The sequence below is a fragment of the Orycteropus afer genome, unplaced genomic scaffold (genome assembly GCF_000298275.1).
Source record: "Orycteropus afer afer isolate SDZICR_OR568_19922 unplaced genomic scaffold, OryAfe1.0 scaffold00748, whole genome shotgun sequence".
In the NCBI taxonomy this organism is placed as follows: Eukaryota; Metazoa; Chordata; class Mammalia; order Tubulidentata; family Orycteropodidae; genus Orycteropus; species Orycteropus afer.
Genome location: NW_006922335.1, coordinates 9,682 through 18,598, shown reverse-complemented (window position 1 = coordinate 18,598; position 8,917 = coordinate 9,682).

The following is an 8,917-nucleotide window of genomic DNA, read 5'->3' as shown; positions in this document are numbered from 1 at the left end:
AGGAACTGTTTCAAGTGTTGAGGAACAAGGATGTCTCCTTGAGGACTAAGGTGTGCCTGACACAAGCCATGATATTTCCAATCACCTCGTATGCATGTGAGAGCTGGACAATAAATAAATAAGGAAGACCGAAAAAGAGTTGATGCTTCTGAGTTGTGGTGCTGGCGAAGAATGCTGAAAGTACCATGGACTGCCAAAAGAACTAACATCTGTTCTGGAGGAAGTGCACCCGAAATGCTCCTTGGAAGCGAGAATGGCCAGACTTCGTGTCACCTATTTTGGTCATGTTGTCAGAAGGGACCATTCCTTGGAGAAGGATGTCATGCTTGGTAGGGCGGAGGGTCGACGAAAGAGGGGAGGCCTCCAACGAGATGGATTGACACGGTTGTTGCGATGATGGGCTCAAGTATAGCAGGGATTGTGGAGCTGGCACGGGATCAGACAGTGTTTAGTTCTGCTGTGTGTGGGGTCGCTATGAGTTGGAAACAACTCGACGGTACCTAACAACAACTACATACATGCGAAAGCTGGACATTGAATAGGAACACCAAAGAAGAGTTGATTCTTTTGAGTTGTGGTGTTGGCGAAGAGTACTGAAAGTACCATTGACTGCCAGAAGAATTAACAAATCTGTCCTGGAAGAAGTGTGGCCAGAATGCTCCTTGGAAATGAGAATGGCCAGACTTCATCTCACCAACTTTGGTCATGTTGTCAGAAGGAACCATTCCCTGGAGAAGGATGTCATGCTTGGTAAAGTGGAGATTCAGTGAAAAAGGGAAGACCCTCAAGGAGATGGATTGACACAGTGGCTACAACAATGGGCTCAGGTATAGTGTGTATTGTGAGACTGGCACAGGACTGGGCAGTGTTTCATTCTGCTGTAGATGGGGTCACCATGAGTTGGAGATGACTCAACAACACTTAACAACTACTACTCTGAGGATGTAGATCTTCCCCACCTTTGTTTTGAATGTATTTAAACCTGATGAGCTCATCTTCTGATACTATATCAGACAATATTCCACTGCTATAAATAAAGTTTTCAGTGGCTAGTTTTTTCAGAAGCAGACTCTCTGTCATTCGCCTTAGTCTGGAAGCCCCACTGAAACCTGTCTATCACAGGTGACTCTGCTTGTATTGAAACACCATTGGTATAGTTTCTAGCATCACAGCAACATACAAGCTACCACAGTATAACAAACTGATAGATGAGTGGTGGGGAAAATGTGACAGAATATGTCAAATTTCTGACTAAATATATTCGGAATGTTTTAAATGATTCTGTTTGTGGGCTCCGAGAAATGAATGCCTAGTATGTGACCTGCTGTATGGGAAGTGAATTTGCTCTGTAAACTTTCACCCAAATCACAATTAAAAAAAAAAAAGAATGCCTAAATAATTATAATGAGAAAAGTAATTATTCAAACTTGAATGGCTGAATAGATGTGGGAAGGTGAATGGGACTATACCTACAAATATATATAGGTTTGATAGAGGATATTTATACACATGTATGTCCTGCAAATATATCAATTTATATAGTACAGCATACAGAGGGCAAAGTTATGAAAATGTAGCATAATGCCTAAGGCATTTGACTGCTAACTAGAAGGCTGGAGGTTCAAACCCACCAGCCACTCCTTGGAAGGAAGGTTGGGCAATCTACTTCCATACTGATACAGCCTAGGAAACCCAAGGAGGGGTGGCTATGAGTCGGTTGGACTTGACAGCAGTGAATTTAGTGGTAGCATAGTGGCTAAGGCACTTGACTGCTCACCAGATGGCTGGCGGTTCAAACCCATCAGCCACTCCTTGGAAGGAAGGTTGGGCAATCCTACTTCCGTAGTGATACTGCCTCGGAAACCCAAGGAGGGGTCGCTATGAGTCGGGGCCGACTCGACGGCACATAACAACAACAACAACAACAACAACAACAGTATGTTAACCAAAAAATAAAAATAAAACTTCACTGCCAAGGAGTCGGATCTGACTCATAGCAACCCCTCTTTGGGTTTCCAAGGCAGTATCACCACAGAAGTAGATTGCCCAACCTTCGTTCCGAGGAGTGGCTGGTGGGTTTGAACCGCCAGCCTTCTGGTTAGCAGTCACATGCCTTAGGCACTATGCCACCAAAGCTCCCATTAGTATGTTAACATATATTTTAAATTTAAAGCCTTCCTTGGGTCCCTGGAATGAATAGACCAAAAGACCAAAGCGAATTTTATTTACTACTATAACAACAACAAAAGAAAAACTCATTGCTGTCAAGTTGATTCCAACTCATAGCAAGCCCTCATTAAGTTTCCAAGGCAGTTATCTCTACAGAAATAGATTGCCCAGTCCTCCTTCCGAGGAGTGGTTGGTGGTTTGACCTGCCAGCCTTCTGGTTAGCAGTCAAATGCCTTAGGCACTATGCACAGAGCTCCCTTTATACATATATTTATTTTGTGATCTATGTTTGGATTTAATGTTTTTCTTTTTTAAAAGTTTACATTAGTCAAACTTTTGTGTCAAGTCTATGTAAAGATAATTGGGAAAACACCCATCATGTCTAAGGCATTTGACTGCTAACCAGAAGTTTGGTGGTTCAAACCCACCAGCCATTCCACGGAAGGAAGATGGGGCAACCTACTTCTGTAAAGATTTGCTACCTCAGATGCCCCATGGGGGTCGCTTTGAGTCAGAACTGACTTGATGGCAGTGCATTTGGTTTTTGGAGCCATCAATTTTATATGTTCTGACAAACTTGTTATAGCTAGGAAATTTTCTAATCCTTGGAGTTTATCTTACTCTTAAAAGCATCTTGATCCAGCAGCTTTTCTGTAGATAATGCTCTGATATCTGTAAAATATCTATATAAAGAATCCATGTTTATTGGTGGTCAATGTATGTTGTCTATTTTAATGAGCAAATTGTAATTACTATGATTGTTCTATAAGCATATTTAAGTAATAGTTTAAAATAAGATATTATACAGCAGCATTCGTACTCTTCTATAGATTACATCCCTTTATCATTGCTACTGTTTATTGGTCTTTTGCTCGCTTTCATTTTTATTGATTTGACATGTTGGGATTTTCCATGTTTATTGACTTTCTAAGAACAAGTTCAAGGATTTATGCATCAGTTCTACAGTTTTACTATTTTCAAGTAAATTAATTTTTAGGTTTTGTCATTCTCCAGTTTTTCTTAATTTTGTTTTGAGTTTATTTTCTAGTTTTTAATTTGAAGTCTTATTTCCCTTTGTTTTATTTTTTTATATTAAATAATTAACCATTCAAAGATTTGTATTTCATTGTTATTGAAGTTCTGGCTGCATATCCCAGCCTTCTCATTATTATTTACTAAATAGTCTATAATGACAATTACATTTGTATTTTATCAAAATATAAAAATATTTAGAATCATTAAACAGATTTTATGGTTTATCATTAGCTTTTACTAATACTGCTTTGTCATTGCTACATTGTTAATTTTGATCTATCTCAATGGAGTAGATCAAAGGAATATAATAAGATACAGAAATATTACTTCTGAATCATTTCATATTTGAGAATTTTTTTATTGTCCTCATCTATTATTAAGAACTTGATTGCATCAAAATTTTTGGGTTACAATACTTTCCCTTCAAAACTTTCTCTCTTTTTGTGGCAAAGGATCATTTTTAAGTCTTATGCAAACCCAATTTCTATTCCTTTGTTCTGGTAAAGGAAGTATCTGTATTCAAGTGCTATCGTAGAGAAACACTGTTTCATTTTTGATGTTGATAGAGAAATATAGTCTCAAATATGTTTGTAAAAATCTTAAGGGACCAGAACTATATTAAAATAGGATGGATAACTGCTATTATATACTTGAATGGACTTTTGCTAATATATAGGGAGATGACTGCTCATTCATTTATTCAGCAAACATACCTCAGGTCCTGTGCTTAGCACTGAGGATTCAGAGGTCAACTAGATGTACTCAGTTCCTGCCATGACGGTGTGTACACAAGTGGGAAGACAGGTGTTTTTATTTTGTAACTGGTCTATTTATGGAACTCTTTTAAAAATTGTAATGTTTAATCTTATGGCCAACATTATTGGTATTGGTAAACAAATCATAATATACTATGATGTACCACGGCACTCTATATAACCAATGAAATTGTGTTTATGGAAACTTTTAAATGATATAGGGAAATAATTTGTTCTGGTTACCTAGTGCCGTTCTGACAGGAATATACCACAAATGGGATGACTTTAACAAACAGGGGTTTATTCTTACAATTTGGAGGCTTTAAGTCCCAGTTCAAAGTGCCAGGCTCTAGGGGCTGAGTGAAAGCCCCTCAACCTTGAGATTCAGCTCTGCCTCTTGCTCCTGGCCCATTGAAGCTGGAGGCTTTTCTTAACTCAGCTGCTGGCTGCTGAGGCTGACAAACTTGAGGTTGACAACAAGGCACAGTCCTGATGTTACCAAACCACATGGCAGGCCATTAATTCAAGTCCATTGAAAGTCCCAAGGTTGGCAGAGCATGGCAGGCTGCTGAATAAAGACTCGGCTATATGCAGGGTTCAAGCATGCCGTAAGCTAGAGATCAAAACTGCTTCTTATATATGGGAAATAGCTCACATCCTGAAAACAGCTGCTCAGCTGCTTGTGGTAGATCCCACCATGAAACATATTGCCAATCTCATCATGGGGAATAACTACACTCAGCTGCCCAGCAACTCAACCAGGCCTTAACTACCACACCATTGTATTGAAAAATCAGGTTATAAAGTGAAAAGTAAAGTATTCTCATAATTATTTAACAAATGCATAAGAAAATGCTGGAAAGATATTTGCAAAATTGGTAGGATTGCTGGCTTCCAAGGGGTAGATTATGGGTAATCATTTGTATGCTTCTTTATCTCCATGGCAGTGGTTGTGTTGTGTTGTGTATCCCTTTCTGTACTTTAATTTTTTGTGTCATAAAACAGCATTATTTTGTAATACAAAAATGCCAACTGCTCTGTTTATAGCTCATTGGTCCTGATTTTCTTATGATAAAGAAGTAAATTACTTGCTTAACTTCAAAGTGTTCTGTGAACTGTGACTTCTATTTTTGAAATGAACACTTCAGTTATTTAATTTACATTGTTCTCCAATTTTCCTTTTTGTTATTATTATTTTTAATTAGGTTTACTTTTAAAATTATAATGGCCTCAGGGAGCTCTGGTAGCGTAGTGCCTAAGGCACTTGACTGTTAACCAGAAGGTTGGTGGTTCAAACCCACCAGCCACTCCTCGGAAGGAAGATGGGGAAATCTACTTGGGTTTCCGAGGCAGTGTCACTACGGAAGTAGATTGCCCCATATCAGGATTGTTTTCTGGGATCTTGTTTCTACTTTATCTTGCTTCTTTGTGTGGACTGTAATGGTCTGTTGTCTCCAAGACATCATGGTGTTGTATTTAGGCTTAATTTGTGGTTATATGTTGGTGTGATTTGTGCAGGATTTTTTCCCTTTATTTTGTTTTCATAAAGCTGTGTGAGCAGGGTTCTGTGCTTCTCTATTCATTAGTTGTTAGCACTTAGGCATTCACCACCTGTCTCCTGGTGGATCTGATATAGAATGAGAGTGTGTGTACAGATCTCTCTTAGCTGTTTGTAAAGAGCAGTTGAGGGTGTGTTTAGCTGGTATTAGGTGCTGTCTATCATTGGACAGTTGGTACAAAAGCAAGTGGTGGCCCTCATTCAGTAGGTGAGGCTGCAGGAGGTGCAGGTATAGTTGGATTGTGTGGGAACAATTGCTGTCCCCCACTCAATTAGACAAAAAATAATATAAACAAAAAACTCAAACCACATAAACAAACAGGAACAATAGCAAAAAGAAAAAGAGAAATTAAATAATAAGAAAAATTTCACATTATGTTGAAAAGAAAAGGGATAAAATAAAGAAAATGAGAAAAAGAAAAAAACACTACAGTGTCTATGGGGAGTGGAATGAGAGAAAAGATCGAGAATAAAAGATTAGGGAAAACTGCAAAAGGAAAAGTAAGGGATGGAAAGAACCAAAAGAAACAAAGAACAGAGCCAGTAAAGGAGAAGAGAAAAAAAAAAAAAAAATCCAAGCACCAAGGATGGAAAAGAGGGGAAAAAAAAAAAAAGAAATGGAAGAAAGGAGGAAGATAAAAGGAATAATTTAAAAACAAACAAAGACAATATTGTGGGGGTGGGGCACAGCACCCAGGCTTTGCCAGGGCACAGATCAGGATGGAACTCCTGCAGGTCAAAAGGTGGGTGCAATTGGGGGGATGCCCACAACCCCTGTTCACCAAAAAGGCACAGAGCATAAGAGTAACACAGGGAATATCACACCTCTCCAACAGTCATTCTCCAACGTGGCTGCCCATGCTGTCCTTGGCAGGTGGAGCACACTCCCAGGTCGAAGTTCAAGCAAGAACATTGTCTGCACACACTCGAAATGGCTCCATCATCAGGACAGCGCTACTGGCAGTCCACAGGTCCGTCTGTCTCCTTTCTCGCTGTTCTACCTTCTGGTCATCAGGCACCAATGCAGTCCTTGTCCATGCAGCCTTGGTGAGCAGAGGTAATTCTTAGGTTGCTATTGAGAAATATTCAAAATGGCTGTACCCTCAGGACAGCTGGCTATCCACAGCTCCATTTGCCTCCTAACTCACCATTTCATTCATGTTCTTCTACTAACAACAACAACAAAAAAAAAAACTCACTGCCACCTAGTCGATTCTAACTCATAGCAACTCCCTTTGGGTTTCCAAGGCAGTGAATCTTTGCAGAAGTAAATTGCCCAATCTTCCTTCCGTTGAGTGGCTGATGGGTTTGAACCACAAGCCTTCTGGTTAGCAGTCAAATGCCTTAGGCACTACACCACCAGAGCTTCTACTAGTTGTATTTAATTATCCTTCCCTTCAAAGCTCAGGGTTCCAAGATAGTCTTCTGTATCAGTTTCAATTGGCTTCTCATTATTTTGTTACAGAGGTTCTGTGTAGTTTGTCTGCCTATTCTGCTATCTTGCTGGAATCCCTCCATTTTTTTCTCAAGAGAAGTCTATACAATATTTTTATTTTTGAGCCCCAGTAAGTGGTCTCTAGGTTCTTTAAAATATTATTATTGTTGTTGCTTTTAGGTGCCATCAGTTTGGTTCCAAGTCATAACCACCCTATATATAACAGAATGAAATGTTTCTCAGTCCTGTGCCATGCTCACAATAGTATGCATTTGAGCTCATTGTAGTACCCACTGTGTCAATCCATCTCACTGAGGGTCTTCTTCTTTTTTACTGACCCTCTACTATACCAACCATGATATCCTTCTCCAGGGATTAGTACCTCCTGATAACATGTTCAAAGTAAGCAAGACAAAGTTTTGCTATCCTTGCTTTCAAATATTATTTTATTTTCTGTAAGTAATTGACTATAATATGCCAATATGTTGTTTTCTTTGTATTCATTTTACTGTGGGTTTACCAAAATTCCTGCATCTAAGTTGGTGTTTGTGATGCTTAAGGTTGTGTCTTAACTTGGCTGGGTCATGATTCCCAGTGGTTTGGCAGTTATGAAGTAGTTGGCAGTTATGCAATGATGTGGTCATTCCCCATTTGTGATCCAATATAATGTAATGCAATTGAGATCTGATGTAATGTATTCACCTCTATGGTAAGATCTGCTCAACAGTGTGGCCTACATCCAGTATATATAGACAATCTATAAAGCTTTCTGGCTATTTTGCTCACTCTGGATCCTGCATCCAGCTCTTCATTATCAGAACTCTGGTTCTTTGGACTGAGCCAGAAGCCTGCCATCTGACCTGCCAGTCTTGGGTTTGTCAGTCCCTGCAGTTATGTGAGTCAGAAGCAGCTTCCAGCCTGACATGTGATCTGCAGATTTGGGACTTGCCAGCCTCTACAACCATGTGAGACATTTCCTTGAGATAAATCTCTATATACATATACATAGGAGATCTGGTGGTGCAGGGGTGACCAAAAGGTCAGTGGCTCAAATCTACCAGCTCCCCTACAGGAAAAAGAGTAGGCAGTCTGCTTCTATACAAATTTATAGCATTGGAGACCCAATGGGGCAGTTCTACTTTGTCCTATAGGGTCGCTATGAGTCAGAATGAACTCAATGATAGTTTTTTTTTTTTTTTTTAATATATGTGCATACATAAGCTTCACTGGTTTTGCTTCTCTAGAAAACCCAGCCTAAGATGAGTATGTTGTGTTTTCATTTTCATGTAAGACTTCTCTAATTCCCCTTTGATTTCTTGTTTGCCCTATTAGTTGTTTAATTTCCAATTATTTGTGAAATTTCCCAATGTTTCTTCTGTTATTGATTTTTTGCTTCATTCCTTTGTGGTCAGAATAGACGCTTGGTATGATTTCAATCTTCACTTGTTTTGCATCTCTATAGAACTTAGCTTAAAACAGTGTTCTTCAAATTGCAGAAATGTTAGCCCATTATTTCTTCAAATATTTTTTCCTCTTCCATTTTCATTCTATCTTCCTGTATTTCAGTTTTAGGTGTATTAGATAGTTTGATAGTGTCCTATGTATCCTGAGGCTCTGGTCACTTGTTTTTGATCTCAATCTGTCTTTCTCAGATTGTATCATTTTTATTTGTCTTCAAGGTTGCTGGCCCTTAATTATGATCTCTCCAATCTTCTGTTAGAAGTCCCTGAGAAGAGCAAACAGGTAAGTGCTTGGCTACTGACTGAAAGTTTGGAGATTCAAATCCTCCCAGAGGTGCCTCACAAGGTAGTCTGTTGTTGTTGTTGTTATGTGCCCTCGAGTTGGACTCGACTCATAGCAACCCCTCCTTGGGATTCCGAGGCAGTATCACTATGGAAGTAGATTGCCCCATCTTCCTTCCGAGGAGTGGCTGGTGGGTTTGAACCACCAGCCTTCTGGTTAGCA